Source organism: Sminthopsis crassicaudata, chromosome 5, assembly GCF_048593235.1.
Source record: "Sminthopsis crassicaudata isolate SCR6 chromosome 5, ASM4859323v1, whole genome shotgun sequence".
In the NCBI taxonomy this organism is placed as follows: Eukaryota; Metazoa; Chordata; class Mammalia; order Dasyuromorphia; family Dasyuridae; genus Sminthopsis; species Sminthopsis crassicaudata.
The window spans coordinates 190,402,745-190,421,445 of NC_133621.1; the positions used below are offsets into that span (position 1 = coordinate 190,402,745).

An 18,701-nucleotide genomic window follows, 5' to 3' on the forward strand; every position below is an offset into this window, starting at 1 on the left:
GGTAAAAGTAAGTTATTGAAAGAACTCTAGCTATCCTGTAGTTCATTAAACTACATTTATGAAAAAATAGGTGAGACAAAACAAGTTGGAATCAACATGCCTTGAAGAATAGTTATTTCGAAGTTGGGAAGGATCTATGTGTTACACATCATGTCAGAGAAGTTCAGAGGATAATAGAATGGGGTGGTGGGGTAAAAGATATTAAGGCAAGGGAGGCTTGAGGAATCACTAGAAGCTTCCAATCTTGGTAAACATGATAAAGTCAATCTCTGGGTGTCATCTAGGGAAGGCAATTTTATCTACTTCTCTCTCAGTACTATCAGAGTTTCTGTGGGGAAGAGTTCTGTGAAACATTAAAGAGTCACAGAGATGTGACATACTATCATTATTAATAGCATGATTTGGGGACATGACCCAGTGGATCTCTGAGAAGACGGCTCTTTTTAAAAATTTTATTATAGCTTTTAATTTACAAGTTATATGCATGGATAATTTAATAGCATTGACAATTGCCAAACCTTTTGTTCCGATTTTTCCCCTCCTTCCCCCCACACCCCTCCCAGATGGCAGGTTAACCAATACATGTTAAATATGTTAAAGTATAAGTTAAATACAACATATGTATACATGTCCAAACAGTTATTTTGCTGTTCAAAAAGAATCAGACTTTGAAATAGTGTACAATTAGTCTGTGAAGGAAATAAAAAATGCAGGTGGACAAAGGTAGAGGGATTGGGAATTCTATGTAGTGGTTCCTAGTCATCTCCCAGAGTTCTTTTGCTGGGTGTAGCTGGTTCAGTTCATTACTGCTCTGTTGGAAGTGATTTGGTTCATCTCATTGTTGAAAATGGCCACATCTTGGGAAAACTGGGACACTGATGCATTGTAGGTGGACTTGTGAAAGAATCCAACCATTCTGGAGAGCAATCTGGAATTATGCCCAAAAAGTTATCAAAATGTGCATACCCTTTTATCCAGCAGTGCTACTACTGGGCTTATATCCCAAGGAAATACCAAAGAAGGGAAAGGGACCTGTATGTTCCAAAATGTTTGTGGCAGCCCTTTTTGTAGTGTCTAGAAACTGGAAAATGAATGGATGCCCATCAATTGGAGAATGGTTGGGTAAATTATGGTATATGAATGTTGTGGAATATTATTGTTCTGTAAGAAATGACCAACAGGATGAATACAGAGAGGCTTGGAGAGATTTACATCAATTGATGCTGAGTGAAATGAGCAGAACTAGGAGATCAATATACACTTCAACAATGATACTGTATGAGGATGTATTCTGATGGAAGTGGATATCTTCAACATAGAGAAGATCTAATCCAATTCCAATTGATCAATGATGGACAGAATCAGCTACACCCAGAGAAGGAACACTGGGAAATGAGTGTAAACTGTGAGCATTTTTCGTTTTTCTCCCCAGGTTATTTTTACCTTCCAAATCCAATTCTTCCTTTACAACAACAACAACAACAACAAAATTTGGTTCTGCACAAATATATTGTACCTGGGATATACTATAACATATTTAATATGTATGGGAATGCCTGCCATCTAGGGGAGGGGGTGGAGGGAAGGAGAGGAAAAATTCGGAACAGAAGGGAGTACAGTGTTGTAAAAAATTACTTATGCATATGTACTGTCAAAAAATGTTAAAATTATAAAATTAATAAAAAAAAAAAAAAGAAAATGGCCACATCCATCAGAATTGAGCACCATATAGTATTGTTGTTGAAGTATACAACAGTCTCCTGGTCCTGCTCATTTCACTCAGCATCAGTTCATGTAAGTCTCTCCAGGCCTTTCTGAAATCATCCTGTTGGTCATTTCTTACAGAAAAATAACATTCCATAATATTCATATACCACAATTTATTCAGCCATTCTCCAATTGATGGGCATCCACTAAGTTTCCAGTTTCTGGCCCCTACAAAGAGGCCTGCCACAAACATTCTTGCACATACAGCCTCTTGCCCTTCTTTAAAATCTCTTTGGGATATAAGCCCAGTAGTAACTGCTGGATCAAAGGGTATGCACTGTTTGATAACTTTTTGAGCATAGTTCCAAATTGCTCTCCAGAAGGGCTGGATGTATTCACGATTCCACCAACAATGTATCAGTGTCCCTGTTTTCCCACATCGCCTCCAAATTGCGTATTATCTTTCCCTGTCTTTCTATCAATCTGACAGGTATGTAGTGGTATCTCAGAGTTGTCTTAATTTGCATTTCTCTGATTAATAATGACTTGGAGCATCTTTTCATGTGGCTAGAATTAGTTTCAATTTCTTCATCTGAGAATTCTCTGTTCATATCCTTTGACAATTTATCAATTGGAGAATGGCTTGATTTCTTATAAATTATAGTCACTTTTCTATATATTTTGGAAATGAGACTTTTATCAGAACCTTTGATTGTAAAAATGTTTTCCCAGTTTATTGCTTCCCTTCTAATCTTGTATGCATTAGTTTTGTTTGTACAAAAACTTTTCAATTTGATATAATCAAATTTTTTATTTTGTGATCAATAATGATCTCTAGTTCTTCTTTGGTCATAAATTCCTTCCTATTCCACAGATCTGAGAAGTAACCTATCCTATGTTCCTCTAATTTGTTTATAATCTCATTCTTTATGCCTAGGTCTTGAACCCATTTTGACCTTATCTTGGTGTATGGTATTAAGTGTGGGTCAATGCCTAGTTTCTACCATATTAATTTCCAATTTTCCCAGCAATTTTTGTCAAACAGTGAGTTCTTATCCCAAATGCTGGGATGTTTGAGTTTGTCAAACACTAGATTATTAAGGTTATTAATTGTTTTGTCCTTTGAATCTTACCTATTCCACTGATCAACTAGTCTATTTCTTAGCCAATACCAAATGGTTTTGGTAACTGCTGCTTTATAATATAATTTTAGATCTGGTACAGCTAGGCCACCTTCATTTGATTTTTTTTCCATTAATTCCGTTGAAATTCTTGACCTTTTGTTTTTCCATATGAACTTTGTTGTTATTTTTTTCTAGGTCATTAAAATAGTTTTTGGGGGAGTCTGGTTAGTATAGCTCTAAATAAATAAATTAGTTTATGTAGCATTGTCATCTTTATTGTATTTGCTTGCCTTGTCCAAGAGCCTTTAATATTTTTCCAATTGGTTAGATCTGAATATGTAGAAAGTGTTTTGTAGTTTTGCTCATATAGTTTCTGATTTTCCCTTGGCAGATAGATTCCTAAATATGTTATACTATCAGTAGTTACTTTAAATGAAATTTCTCTTTGTAACTCTAACTGTTGGATTTTGTTAGTGAAATAAGAATACTGATGACTTATGTGGGTTTATTTTGTATCCTGCAACTTTGCTAAAGGTGTGGATTATTTCTAATAGCTTTTTAGTAGAATCTCTGGGGTTCTCTAAGTATACCATCATATCATCAGCAAAGAGTGATAATTTGGTTTCCTCATTACCTATTCTAATTCCTTTAATCTTTCTCAACTCTTATTGCAAAATCTAACATTTCTAATACTACTATTGAATAGTAATGGTGATAGTAGGCAACCTTGTTTCATTCCTGATCTTATTGGGAATGGTTGCAGTTTATCCCCTTACATATGATGCTTACTAATGGTTTTAAATAGATGCTACTGATTATTTTAAGGAAAAGTCCATTTATTCCTATACTCTCAAGTGTTTTTTAAATAGGAATGGATGTTGGATTTTATCAAATGCTTTCTCTGCCAAAGATGGTTCTTTTCAACAGCAAGGTGATTCAGGCGGGTTCTAATGGTCTTGTGATGGATAAAGCCATCTATATCCAAAGAGAGGGCTGTGGGGACTGAGTGTGGATCACAACATAATATTTTCACCATTTTTGTTGCTGTTTGATTGCTTGCTTTTTGTTTTATTTTTCATTTTTTAATTTGATTTTTCTTGTGCAGCATCATAAACATGAAAACATGAATAGAAGAATTATATATGTTTAACATATATTGGATTATTTGTTGTCTAGGGGAGGGATAAGGGGAAGGGAAGGAGAAAATTTTGGCATAAAAGATTTTGCAAGGGTCAATGTTGAAAACTATCTTTGCATATATTTTGAAAATAAAAAGCTATTATTTAAAAATAATAAAAAGATATATGTTGGAATACATAGGAGAGCTGCTGGAATACACGGGAGCCACCTGAAAGTGGCTGCTGGAGATCCAACTCAGAATGGATCTCCTCTTGTGAGTGGAGGATATAAGGAGACTGAGAGGCAGTTGGCCCATAACAGATATGTGCAGAAGATGGATGAAAATGTAGGCAATGGCAAAAAACTCCTATGAACATGTCATAGTCCCAGAATACCAAGAATCCAAAGACTTATAAAATACTGAAAAATGCTAAGGGTTACCTATCTACCCCAAAAAGAGATTGTTCTGTTGTTTGTTTTCTTTTGTTTGTGTCTTGCTAATTGCTATTGGATTTTTTAAAAAGAAAAGAACAAAGAAAAACCATTGACCAGCATATTCTCTTGGGGACAAGAGGTCAGTAACAAAAAGTGAAGGGAAGGATCATCTATTGAATAGTTACTTTTTTCTGTTATATCTACCAAAGAGAAAAATCCTTGGACTGAGGATAGAATTAAAGTGGGGAGAAAAAAATAAAATCTATATTTTAAAAAGGGCTATTAGGAAGTTGAAATCCCAATTAAATAAGAAGTTAGTAAGAGAGTATTGAACCATCCTTCACAGAATTTGAGAATTGGAAGATGACCTCAGAAGCCATCTAATCCACTTACACATTTGAGAAATTCAAGTTAATAGGCCAAAAGAACTACATTTTTGGAAATTGAAAGAGCAGGCAGATATTATTGTTGACCACTGTTGATGATCTTTGAAAGATTATAGAGAGCTAGAGATATGTCTCAAAGCCAGAAAACAGTAAATGTTCTGATTAAAAAAAAGAAAGAAAGAAAAGGAAAGAAAAGAAAAAAAGAAAAAAGGAAGAAAACTGAGTCTGCATGCTAAAGTTTGGTGAATATGACTTCAGTTCTTGGCAAAACACTAAAACTTATTATTCTAAATATTGAAGATTATTGTTGAATATTTAGCTAAGGAAACAGTGTTTACAAAGAAGCAACATGGTTCCATAAGGAATAGATCATGCCCCCCAAAAAACCAATTTATTTCCTTTTTTACAAGATTCCCAAAATAAGTCAAGAATATTGAATAACTACAATTTTTCTATATTTAGCAAAACATTTGACAAATTTGTTCATGGTTCTTAGATGGAAAAGAGAGAGATTGGAGGCTAGACAAGTTAAAGGCAAGTAGAATTAAGAGCATTTGAAACTGGTTGAATGTCTAGACTCAAATAATGGTTTGGCTTGGAAGGAAGTCTCTAGTAGAGTACCCCAGGAATTTATGCTCAGTCTTTTCCCTGTAAACAGTTTTCTCAAATCACTTGCAAAGGCACGATTTCCATGCTTACCAAATATTTGAATGACACAAAACCAAGAGGGAATAGCTACCCCGCTATATGAGTCATCATTCAAGAACATCTTGATAAGCCTTATTACTGTTGAGAGCATCATCATTTTCCTAGCGCTCAAGTTCAAAATCTTGAGATCATTCTCAATTGCCTAATTCATTCATACCAGATATTTAATTCATCAATTAATTTTGTTGTTTCTCTCTTCATAACATCACTCATATATGTCCTTTAACTTCTCTCTCAGCCACCACTTTATACAGGCCCTCATCTCTTATTAGACCCTTGAAGTTGTCTCCTACTTGCTCTATCACAAATCCCTCTCCACTCCAATCTACTTTCCCATAGCTGCCCAAATAGTTTTCCTAAAACACAAGTATGACTATGGACCCCAGACTCAATAATCCCCAGTGATTCCCTATTACCTCTAGGATCAAATAAAAATTTCTCTTTCTTTTGACATTAAAGCTCTTCATGACTGACTGGTCCTCTTCCTACCTTTTGCGTTTTCTTATATGTTACTCTGCTTGCTTCTTCGCTCTGCAAGGCTGATTTTTCTTGTCCCTCATACATTATTAGCCATCTTTTATCTCCATATTTTTCAGTAACTGTCACCTTTATTTAAACTTCCTTTTTCACTTCTGCTTCTTATCAAATCTTTCCTTGTCTATTGCCTCAACACCTTTCACACCTGCCATCTTACCTGAATTCAGCCTTTGATGACTTCTGACCTGGATTATTACAATAGCCTCCTAAATTCACTCTGATCCATCCTCCACAGACCTGCTAAATTGATTTTCCTTAATTGCAGCTCTGACCATGTCACTCCCCTTCTCAGTAATTTTCAGTAACCTCTTATACACTACTAAGATTAAATATAAATGCCTCTTTTTAACCACAAGCTAGCCTCAACTATCTATTTTCACTATACATGATTTTCCTTTCTGTACTCTAGCTAAAATAGCCTAACCTCTGTTCCTTACATATAACTCTCCATCTTCCACCTCCATGTCTTTGTACTTTCAGTCCTCTCCCCCTCCACCAAGGATGGAATTCATTTTTTTCCTTAATTCTATTATAAACAACCTTCCTTTTCTTCAAGATGCAGATGAAGTGATAACTTTCTAGCATGAAACCTTTGCTGATTCCCCAAACTGTGATCAACCTGCCATATTAACCATCTTGTATTTATCCTGAATCTAATGCCAGGCATAAGATTTTGTCTCTCCCCATGTCCAGCCCTATTTCCTCTTGGGAGTAAAGGTTTTTCTCCAATTAAGGTTTCTGATTTGGATTCACATCAATTTCACAACTCTCTAACTTGTCCAAAGATTAATTATTTAAAACCCTGCAAAGGATCATTTAATTTTTGTTACTCCAATTAGATTATTTCTAATTTCATGAGGAAAAGGTATTAATATTTCATAAAGAGATCAATGAATGAGAAGACACTCATATCTTATTGTTTCTGTTATCTAGTCTTTGCTTTCTGTAACATCAACTATAGATATGTAGAAGTTCAAATTCCTGCCTGTGTTTTTTTTTTACACTTTGAGATTTATTCTTTTTATGCCTAAATATTATTGTCTATCCAACAGCAAGAGATATAAAGAGAAATTCCATTCAAAATAACGGTCGATAGTATAAAATATTTGGGAATTATATGAGCAAAATTATGAAACACTTGCCACAAAAATAAAGTCAGATTTAAATAATTGGAAAGACATTGAGTGCTCTTGGATAGGCCAAATGAATATAATTAAGATGACAATACTCCCTAAACTAATCTATTTATTTAGTGCTATACCAATCAGACTCCCAGGAAACTATTTTAATGACCTAGAAAAAATAACAACAAAATTCATATGGAAGAACAAAAGGTCGAGAATATTATAGTCTAATTGGCTCCTTCAATAGCATTTAAATATTAAACTTTAGGAATTGTGTATCTTCAGTTTCTACTACAGTACCTAGAACATAGTAGGCATTTAAATGTCATTACTTACTTGAATGGGTGAATGAAATCCCCTGATTTTCTTCAAGGATCAATTACCACCTTCTACATAAAGTCTCCTATTCACTACATGAAGAATATTTATCACAAAAAAAAGAAAAGAAAAGAAAAGAAAAAAGACTGGATTGGTCCCAGAACCTGATTAGCCCAGGTGATTGATCCCAACCTTCTTCTCTAGCTACTCCCAAATTTACCCCATCAACATGAACCAGGTTTAGGAAAAAGTTGTCCCTGGGATCTAATTAGTCCTAACTTACCTGATGAAACTTCCTGATCATATAATGGCATAAAATGTCCCTGCCATGAGAAATATAAACCCCTGGACTTCTGAAACCCACATATTATCCTGTCCTAGTAACCAAACATGATTCCATATGGAAATCAAAGGGAGGATGGACTACCAAGAGAAGCTAACCCTCTATATCCTTGCTGAATATCCTTACTATATTAAGAGCACTTTCATTTGTGTTACATTTTCAATATTTGTGAGTGCCTCATTTTGTACCAGCATCAAACCCAAACTAAGAGACTGCTGGTATTAAGAGCTGTACCTCCAACTTTTATATGTGTACATGAATCCCCCATTAGAAAAGTAAGTTCCCTGATTTTAAGAGCTATTCTGCTTTGGAGTTTGCATTACCAGCACCTCAATAGTGCCAAGCATATAACTAATACTTAATAAATAATTTTTATTGATCTATTGATTGGTTAATTGATTGACCAAGGAGAGAATAATGAGTTTTGATCATGTTGAATACCACGTGTAATTGTAAAGCAAGCAGGTAATTGTTGATGATGGACTGGAGTTCAGAAGGGAGAATAAGGTGGAGTCTATATATCTGGGAACCAAGTACACAAGAAAAAATTGAACATGTAGGAAAAAGAAACATTACCAAGTGAGAGAATATATAGAAAAAGTGGAGCATAAGACAAAGCCTTAGGTAAGATTTACACTTGAAATATGGGAGACAATAAAGCAAAGGAAACTTCTCCAAGCCAAGAATCTTAATTTCTTTCAATAAATCATCAAATGTCATGGTATTACTATTCTGGTCATCTTTTTCTAGACTCTACAATTTGTTTCTATTCTTAAAATATGATTAGAACTGAACACAAAATTTCAGATGTGCCCAGTGAAAGGTAAAATACAGGATGACTCTTACATCCTAGGTTCTGGACACTGCACATTTATTAATAAAGTCTATGACTGAAGTAGCTTTTTTGGGGGGGCCTGCTGAGCTTGGAGTAGACTTAGATTCCTAAATCTTTTTTTTCACATGAATTATTTTGTTCTTTCCCCCCCCCTTTTTTAAAATTAATAGTATTTAATTTTTCCAAACACACACAAATATAGTTTTCAACATTCACCTTTGCAAAATCTTATGTTCCAAATTTTTCTCCCCCAGAGCAGTAAGCAATTCCATATAGGTTAAACTTGTGCAATTCATCTAAACTTATTTCCATATTCATTGTGCTTCTCAATAAAAAATAGATTAAAAGGGGGAACAAAACATGGGAAAGGAAAAAAAATCAAGCAAACAACAAAAAAGTGAAAATACTATGCTTTAATCCATGTTGAGTCTCCATAGTTCTCTCTCTAGATGCAGATGGCATTTTCCATCACAAGTCTATAGAAACTGCCTTGAATCACCTCATTGTTGAAAAGAACTAAGTCCATCACAGTTGGTCATCACATAATCTTATTGTTACTATGTACAATGTTCTTTGGCTGCTCACTTCACTAAGCATCAGTTCATGTAAGTTTTTCCAAGCTTTTCTAAAATCAATCTGTTCCTCATTTCTTATGGAACAATAATATTCCATAATTTATTTAGTTATTCCCCAAATGATGGATATCCACTCAATTTCCATTTCCTTCTCACTACAAAAAGGGCTGCTACATACGAGTTCTTTTCTCTTTTATGACCTCTTTAAGATACAAAATCAGCAGTGACACTGATGAATTGGGGCTTAGTTCCAAATTGCTTTCCAGAATAGCTGGATCATTTCATAACTCCACCAAAAATGCATTATGTCCCAGTTTTGTCCTCCAACATTTATCATTATGTTTTCCTATCATCTTAGTCAATTTTAGAGTTGTTTTTCACATGAATTCTTGTTTAGCCATACCTCCTGCTTCTCATATTTAAATTTTAAACTAAGTTAAGGACTTTTTATTTATTTCTATTAAGTATCATCTTTATAGATTTATCCTATCATTCTGGACTATATTCTTTATGACTCCAGATTTTGTCTTCCAGTGCATTATCTATCCTTTCCATCCTTATGTTATCTGCTTTTATCAAAGTCATTGAAGGAATTATTTCTTGGGATTTCAATGAGACAAACATTTTATTGAGCAGGCAACTGTTGCTTACTTATATAACCTTTTTAACAGAATTGCTGATGATTAATTGAAGCAGACCCTGTATCTGCTATGATGTAAATATCTTTTAACTCTGATACTCGCTGAATTTTATATTTAAAGAAAGCAGAAGTTAGGAAACAAAGTGTACCATCCACTCTATGGTAGGAATGACATCACCTAGGTGAGTTAGGTGAGTTTTTTCCCAACAAGCTATAAAAAGCACCCTCAAAACTTAATTGGCCTAGGGGTCTAAAACTTAAGCTATTTGTGTAATTCCCAAGTCACCTAAATGTAAAAGATTAGCAATGAGAATCAGGGACTTCTCTGGTTTAACACATTCTGCTGACCAGTTGTACTTTCATAGCAAATATTGATAGAATTGTACCCAAATGGAGCAATGTTGTATCCCTGAAAATCATTCTTTCCATACAATTGTTAACTAAATCTCCTTTTGGTAAATGTTAGATAGTCTACAAGTGGCTCATTTTATTTTTATTCCAAAGCCTAAACCTCTAGGCTAGCCAGAATCAGGCCTGTCCTATAACAAACTTCCAAGATCTATTTTTAAGCTGACTCCCTCCTTTGCATTAGCCCAAGAAGACCAAAATGGCCAGGAACTTGTCAAAAGGGGTGAAAGTAGGTTCTGTCTTGCAACAAGACTGAAAGAAATATGCCCACACAGAAGTCAGACATACTATTTCTTACTTGGTTACATTTACAATGAGTAAATAGATGGGAATTTTATCCAGAATGCTAAAATGAACAAATAAAAGAGAGAAACCTGGTATCCCCTTTGCTCATAGCTTTTTTAGAAATGACAAAGTACTTGAGAATCTAGTAGGTTATACTTAGAAACAGTGAAATGAATATTTCTGAAGTTAATAGTTTTTTGTTTGGGAGGAAGTTGATCAGGAGTCCGTCATCATTTGATGACCCTTTCAGCCTAGTTGATGAAATCATAGAAAGGTCAGGTAACAAAGGTCTTGGAATAAAGCATAAGGAAGACCTCTTACTTTTGTAGGGTGTGAATAAGACATTCTTCCTTTATTAAATTTTTAATATTAGGTGAATACTGACTATGTCCTTGGCAACCTTTTAAAGGCTATCTTGATAGGAGATGGTTGAAACAGAAGAGCTTTGTGGAGTTTGACCCCTGGAAGCAGAGAAGAGAGCCAACAATGGATTCAAGGGAGAAATATCCCTTACATTAGAAATTAAACTTCAGAGACAAAGCCAGGAAAACTAAGCCCAGGAAGCCCAGATGAATAACTTGCCCAAAAGAGATGCTGTGCCTTATGGGAAGCATCATGATAATACTACAAGGATAGAGAGGGCAATGGTAGCCTGCAAAATGCCAGAGCTGACTTGCCCATATATATTTCCCACATGTATTACCAGTATAATATCTATGTGACCCCTCATCCCACCTACTCTGTTTATTTGTGGAAAGTATAATCCAGATTTGGGGGAAGAAAAATTTATAACTAATGTTCTTACTAAGCCATATCAATAAATATCTTGCTTTGTGCTAGTTGTATTTAGTCACTGACTATTAAATGGAAATCTATGTGGTACTCATGAGCTAAGAGTGCAGACCCAACAAATACCTTTTTAGCTAGAGTAGAATAATTCCTTGGAGAACCAATTTGCAATCTTTGGATATAGATTGGCAGTGGAGTATAGGATAAAAGGCCCTATATGTTTTTATATTGATTTTTTTGGTCAGGCAGATGAAACCTCAGTAACCATGGGGCTCGTCAAATGGCTCTCTTACTAAAATAATTATTTTGTCAGCTAATAGTGATCTTTGAGATTCTTAAAATGAAAGGCCCTAAGAAAACAAGAAGTTTAATTCCTGATTCTGTTATTATTTCCCTTACTACAGCATTTCTTCTGATTTCCTCTTTCTCCCAGACTTTCTTACTTCCCCCATCTAAAGAAGCATTGATAGAAATGGCTGGCTCACCCTTATTATCACTGTCATTTGTCACAGCCCCGAGGATATGGAGGAAGAATGAGAAGGAGGCTGAATGACTCAAGTCTGGAGGGTTAGATGGAAGTTAAGTATCCTGGAAGTTCCATGTAGATAACCTGCATGCTTCAAATACTATTGTATTTTATTGTAGGGATGTATCTAGGCAACTTGTTGTACCTGCCATATAAATGTTAATATTTTTAATTAATGTTTTTGCTTCTTTTATTCGAGTGCCTTAGAATCCTCTAGGATGAAAGGCGCAACGAGGAAGGCATAAGAGATTATTAATAGCTCCTGTGTGTTATTATCCTCCTACAGAAACACCTGTAATCTAAAGGACAAAAGGTGAAACTTGTTCTGAAGAGCTCGTGTGACATGTAATTTCGCTGTGTTAGAGATACCCATCCCAGAGGCAAAATGTTACTGAGAAAAGGGAGCTGAGGGGATGAAGAAGAGGCAGAGGAGAGACGTGGATTACTTCATCTTTAACTGTCAGTTTCAAAAGAGGAAGAGAAACATGAGCAAACCCAGATGTGAACAAGACTGTACCACATACTATGATCTAGATAGCCTTTATTGCTACTTGTTCCTGAAGTTACGTGGACCTACCCTAACAATCTGTCATGGCAAGAACAATAAATCAAGGAGGAAACCAAAATAAATAGAGAAGAAGCATTGATTAATTAATTTGCAAACTGCTGGGTCAGGAGTCAAGAAGATTCCCTCTCTTCCTAAATTCAAATCTGTCTTAGACACTAACTGTGTGACCCTGGGCAAGGAATTACAATGACAAACCAGTCCAGTATCTTTACCAAGAAAACCCCAAATGGAGTCACAAAAAGACATGACTAAATAATAACAGTAATTAAGCACCTACTATGTGATATACCCCATGCCCAATCCTTTGCAAAGGTTATCTCATTTGATCCATTAGGAGGCAGGTACTATGATCCCCATTTTACATTTAGGAAACTGAGGCAAACAATTTAAGTGACTTGTCCAGACACATAGCTAGGGAGTGTCTGAGGATAGACTTGAACTCAAATCTTCCTAACCCAGCACTCTATCTCTTCCACCTACTTGAGTCAATATAAAATGTATTTATCCATTCACTGAACACTTTTTCATCAAGAGCCAACTACATTCAGATGAAGAAATTGAAGCCATTTCTAGTCATATGAAAAGGTGTTCCAAATCACCATTGATCAGAGAAATGCAAATTAAGACAACTCTGAGACACCACTACACACCTGTCAAATTGGCTAAGATGACAGGAACAAATAATGATGAATGTTGGAGGGGATGTGGGAAAACTGGAACACTGATACATTGTTGGTGGAACTGTGAACGAATCCAAACATTCTGGTGAGCAGTTTGCTTAAAAAGTTATCAAACTGTGCATACCCTTTAATCCAGCAGTGTTTTTACTGGGCTTATATCCCAAAGAAATACTAAAGAAGGGAAAGGGAACCACATGTGCAAGAATGTTTGTGGCAGCCCTTTTTGTAGTGGCCAGAAACTGGAAACTGAGTGGATGCCCATCAGTTGGAGAATGGCTGAATAAATTATGGTATATGAATATTATGGAAAATTATTGTTCTGTAAGAAATGATCAATAGGTTGATTTCAGAGAGGCCTGGAGATTCTTACATGAACTGATGCTGAGTGAAATGAGCAGAACCAGGAGATCATTGTACAACAAGATTATACAATGATCAATTCTGAAGGATGTGGTTCTCAACAATGAGATGATTCAAACCAGTTCCAATTGTTCAGTGATGAAGAGAGACATCAGCCCCCAGAGAGAGGACTGTGGGAAATGAGTATAGAGCACACATAGCATTTTCACTCTTTCTGTTATTGTTGGCTTGCATTTTTGTTTTCCTTCTCAGGTTTTTTTTTTCTTTCTAGATCCAGTTTTACTTGTACAGCAAGATAATTGAATAAATATGTATATATTTATTGCATTTAACATATATTTTAACATATTTAACATGTATTGGACTACCTGCCATCTAGGGGAGGAGATGGGAGGAAGGAAGGGAAATTTTGGAATAGAAGATTTTGCAAGTGTCAATATTGAAAAGATTACCCATGAATATGTTTTGAAATAAATAAAAAGCTATAATTTTTTTCAAAAAGAGCCAACTACATTGAAGGAATTATGCTAGACAGAGTAAAACTCCAAAAGATAGAACATGATTCTCACTATAATAGGTATTCCTGTTTAGAAGCCTAAATCTCTATCTCTGCCCCTTTTTGTAATCCAAATTATAGAGCTGGTTTTGGGGTCTGTGAGATTCACAGGCTTTATGATCCATATTGATTCAGTGAAACATTCTGATCGATTGGGGGTGAGGGATGTTAATTTCTAGGGTTCTCGTATGTGCTTCCAAACCATAAAGTGAAGAGAATTACAAGACCAATGATAAGACATGTCTACTTACCTAGACCTAGAAAGTATGGCATGATGCCATATTTACAGATATCAATTCATGTGATAGCTACAAGGATAAAAGAGAAACTGCTCAGCCTGAACAAGTAGGAGGAAATCCTTGAGATATGAGACTCTTGGCTCTCAGTGGATTCTTTCTTTCAAGTTTAAGAATGTCTCCAAGCATATAATTTTTTCCAATTACATGAAAGAGCTGTTTTTTTTAATTGAGATGATGATCAGATTAATGATTTGTATTGACACCGCTTATTACTTTCTACCTTCATTAAAAAGATAATCACTGTCTAGTGGAACATAATTTTTCACAGTCCTCCCACACCTACCATTTTCATATTATTTGTGAAAGTCATACTGAAAAGGAGGGGAAAATCATAAATTACAACTGTGCATCTGAACAAAAAAGGTTAGAAAGTACAATTTTTCTTGCTTGGATTTCTAAGGTCTTTGAACAGGTGATAGGGAAGGAAGCTACCTTTGGAACAGGATGCTCTTTGAGAACTAGCTTGCTTCACTGAGTATTCCAAGACCAGATCACCTGGGCAGGAAAAACAGGATGGGCAAGAAGTTGTGGGGCCATAATATGTGAAGAAGAAAGAGGAAGGGAGGGATGAATAAAGCAAATTAACAGGCCTTTTGTATTGCATCATTGTTTTAAAAAAACAAAAATACCAGCAAATCTATAGACTAAAGTAGTAATTTATAATTGCAGTAGAATTAAATGGAAAATTAAAAGTCAAGGACAAGCAAAGAGGAAGATATCCTAAGAGATCCCAAGGAAAGAGTCACACAAAAAGATTAAATATTTGAGGCAAATGATATGGCACAGGAAATAATTTACAGCCAAGTTACAAAATTAAGGAAATATGAAGAAGATTGCACTGATAGACTTCTTGTAGATATAGTGAGAAGGAAGAGATGCTAGAACAAGAGCTTTTTGTCCAGTACTTCTGAATAGCTAAAATCTTGTAAATTAATATAATTTCTATTGTTTAGACTGTGATATATAAAATCCTATGAACAATTCAAAGAGCTAGTTTAGATAGCTAGATAGATAGCTAGATAGAGATGTTTGATAGATTATATACAATAGATGATTGGTAGATACACATATAAATAAATAAACAGTAGATTTGCATGTATTTTTCTATCTCCAGAATGTTAGCAAGATTTCAATACAGGTGTGCAGTTAAGTCTAGAGCCACAGATTTTCTCTATCCTTCCCAAATTTTGTGACACGCATTTATAGAAAACATTCACTCAGAATACAATGAAAATCTTTTTATCTCTATCTGGAAATATAACCAATTATTAAGATACAGATAACAAATAAATATTCAATATTTAAGGGCAAGCAATGACAGTTTAATAGGCAGAGGAGATAAGCACATAGAGAAGAGACAATTTCATCAGGTCTAAGTCAGCAAAATTCTGTCCCACCAGACTTTTGTCCTTAAATGGGACGATGAGTCAGTCAAACAAGACTCCAACTACTCATGATTATATACAGTTTAGTGTAGCAATGTCCTTTCTTTGCAATCTGCTAATGCTGGCATTTTACAACACTGCTTAGCTCCAAAGTTTCTGGGATTCTCCTGGCCCAGTGCCATTTCTACCTTCTATCATTCTTCAATCCTGAAAAAAAAAAATTATATTTCCCAAGAGCTCCCTTGCCAATAAGAGCCTACATATATATCCTGTAAAGGTACCACAAATGGACAATGAAATAGGTCCCCAATTGAACAGGAAGGAAATTGGACTATCTTTTTAATAAACTCAAGCTTGTCCCTGAAACAAAGATCAATGTTCTTAATATGAACAATAATATGAATAATTGTGATGCTAAATGACCATGAATGTCATAGTCTCTGAAGAATTAAAGATGCAAATTATCCAAATGGAAATGAAAATGGTACATTCAAGATCATGTTTTTCATAACTAAAATTGCGCCTCCACAATATTTCCCTGAGCCTAGGCCATAAGTCATTGAAAGAGTTGACTCAGATCAAATACAGATGACAGCAAAGAAGTTTAAGCCAAAAGATGAACCAGTAGGTGGAATTATTGGAAATAGCAGTCTACTTTTAGAGCATGACTGGAGATCACATGGGCTAAAGAATGAAGAATCAAAAGAACAATATACTCAATGCTTAGCACGCTGGGAGTGAAGACAAAAACAAAAAAGGCAAAAACAATTCAGGTCAAAAGCAATAGAATGTTGGAATCCAAGTATTACATTTAAATAGATGATAAATAACAAAGATTTTAAAGTATTATCAGTCACAGATACTCCATTGGGCAGTTTTGTTTAACTATTTATGGGAAATGTACTTTGGATGTTTGTTGTGTATTTCTATTATATCTAAACAAAATGTAACAGCAACAACAAAAAAACCAACTTTCTTTTTACTCTAAGGTTTCTTTTTTTCCTCAGATCTCCTCATCTTCTCTCTCCCTTGTGTTTCTGTAGTACTTCCTTTAGGATTACTCCTCTAACTTACTAGTATACTCATAATTTGGAATTCCTTGACAGCAACTGACTCTTACTCCCTCAACCTTCAGGGCTAGATTTCTAGCACTATTGATCCCAGGCCCCCACTAGTGTGTTTCCCATTAGCGATTTGCCAAATAGACTATAATTAGCTTTCAGAAAAAATAGTTACAAAGATAGATACAAATGAATTATTTTCCTCCAAAAAACCCTGGAAAACATTTCCCCCACTCGTTCCCTCCCCCCCTCCCCTCCCCCGCATAGAATCTAGGGAAAGAACGTCCTTAAACTCAAAGTACAATGTTAATGAGATATATATATATATATATATATATATATATATATATATATATATATATATATATGCAGCCAAAGGGTAAACTCAAAATTGTTGGTCAATGGAAGTGCTTTCTTGAGTTCATAACCAGCATTCTTCTTGGATGTAATGGTTCATAATCCTTAAAGCTGCTTCCTCTAGTAGAGAGTGTTTTGTTTTGTTTTTGTTTTTTTCCCTTATCTGTTGATATCTCTGTCCTATATGTGTATTCTGGACTCATTGACTGCTAGAAACCCATTTTCTTTGGGTGATATGACAAATACTAGGGGTTGAGATGGGGATAGGGAGGAGGATCGTACTCTCCCACTCAGATCAATTCTCACCCACCCTCCTTACTGTTCTCAGGTTCAAAAAAAGGGGAATTATCTCCTCAAGCCACTCCGAAGCTTAAAATCCTCCACTGCTGGGTCAGCCTGCTTACTGATCTAATCCCCCTCTTGAACTTCCTCTCACTACTTACTGCTCCCAAAGGTATGGTTATTTTGTTTAGTTTGCCAATAAGCTATTCCATTCATAACCAAATTAAAGAAGAGTTCACATGATAAAGGGTATGGATACTCTTGTTTATAAATTTTAAAACTTAGGTCTGTTCAAGTTTGAGGTGACAATATTGAATCCTTTCCCTCAATTCTATATTAATTTCTTTGGGTCTATTTTCCCCTTCCTTCAGTCTTTGTGACTATTAATCTGGGAGAAAGAAAGGGAATAAGCATTTATATGGTAGCTATTATATTCCATTCTAAGTAGCTAGGTAGCAAAGTAGATGGAGCACTGAGCCTGGACTCAGAACATCATTGTTGTTATATTCACCCATGTCTAACTCTTCATGACCCCATTTGCAGTTTTCTTTGTAAAGATACTGAAGTGGTCATTTCATTCTCCAGTTCATTTTATAGATAATAAAGAAACTGAGGCAAACAGGCTTAAGTGACTTGCTCAGAGGCACACAGTTAAAGATCTCAGATATTTAATATTGATTATAATGACCATTCCCACTGGTTAGCTAGTAAGTATTTGAGGACAGATATAAACTCAGGAAAGTGACTTTTCCTGATTCCAGGCCCAGCATTGAAGTCAGAAAGACCAGAGAGTAATTCAGAACACATCATTTTACCACTGCCTTCATAAAACTGGAGAAGAAAATGGCAAACCACTTTGCCAAGAAAACCCTATGAACAGTATTTTTTAAAGGGGGGGGGGGGCTAAAATCAGAAGATGAGCCCCTCAGATCAGAGGAATTTGCATGCTTTAAAGTTCATGAGGTCACAAAGAGTCAGACTGAATAACAAACATTTCATTCGCTGTGCTAAATACTTTACGATATTATCTCATTTGATTCTTACTACAACTTTAAAAGGTAAATACTATTGTTATCCCCATGATATAGGTGAAAATAATGAAATAAATAGAGGTAAGGTGATTTCTCCAGAGTCATACAATGAGTTAATGTCCGAGGCTGGATTTGATGTCATATATTTCTAATTTCATGTCGTGGTGTTCTCTCCCCTGAACCACATTGTTGCTCCTAATCAATCAATCAACTGGACAAGAATTTATTAAGCTCATATTATATGACACTGTCAGATTGCTGGT

General features: G+C 35.2%; 1 protein-coding gene across 1 annotated transcript in view; it reads left to right on the forward strand.

Annotated features, from left to right (window-relative positions):
- The window catches only part of GSG1 (germ cell associated 1), an 81,589-nt gene that overhangs the window by 16,076 nt on the left and 46,812 nt on the right, over positions 1 to 18,701 (forward strand). The window contains exon 2 of the mRNA XM_074269129.1: positions 17,454 to 17,579. The gene's annotated coding sequence lies outside the window, so the exon portion shown is untranslated. The remainder of the gene's footprint in view (positions 1 to 17,453; positions 17,580 to 18,701) is intronic.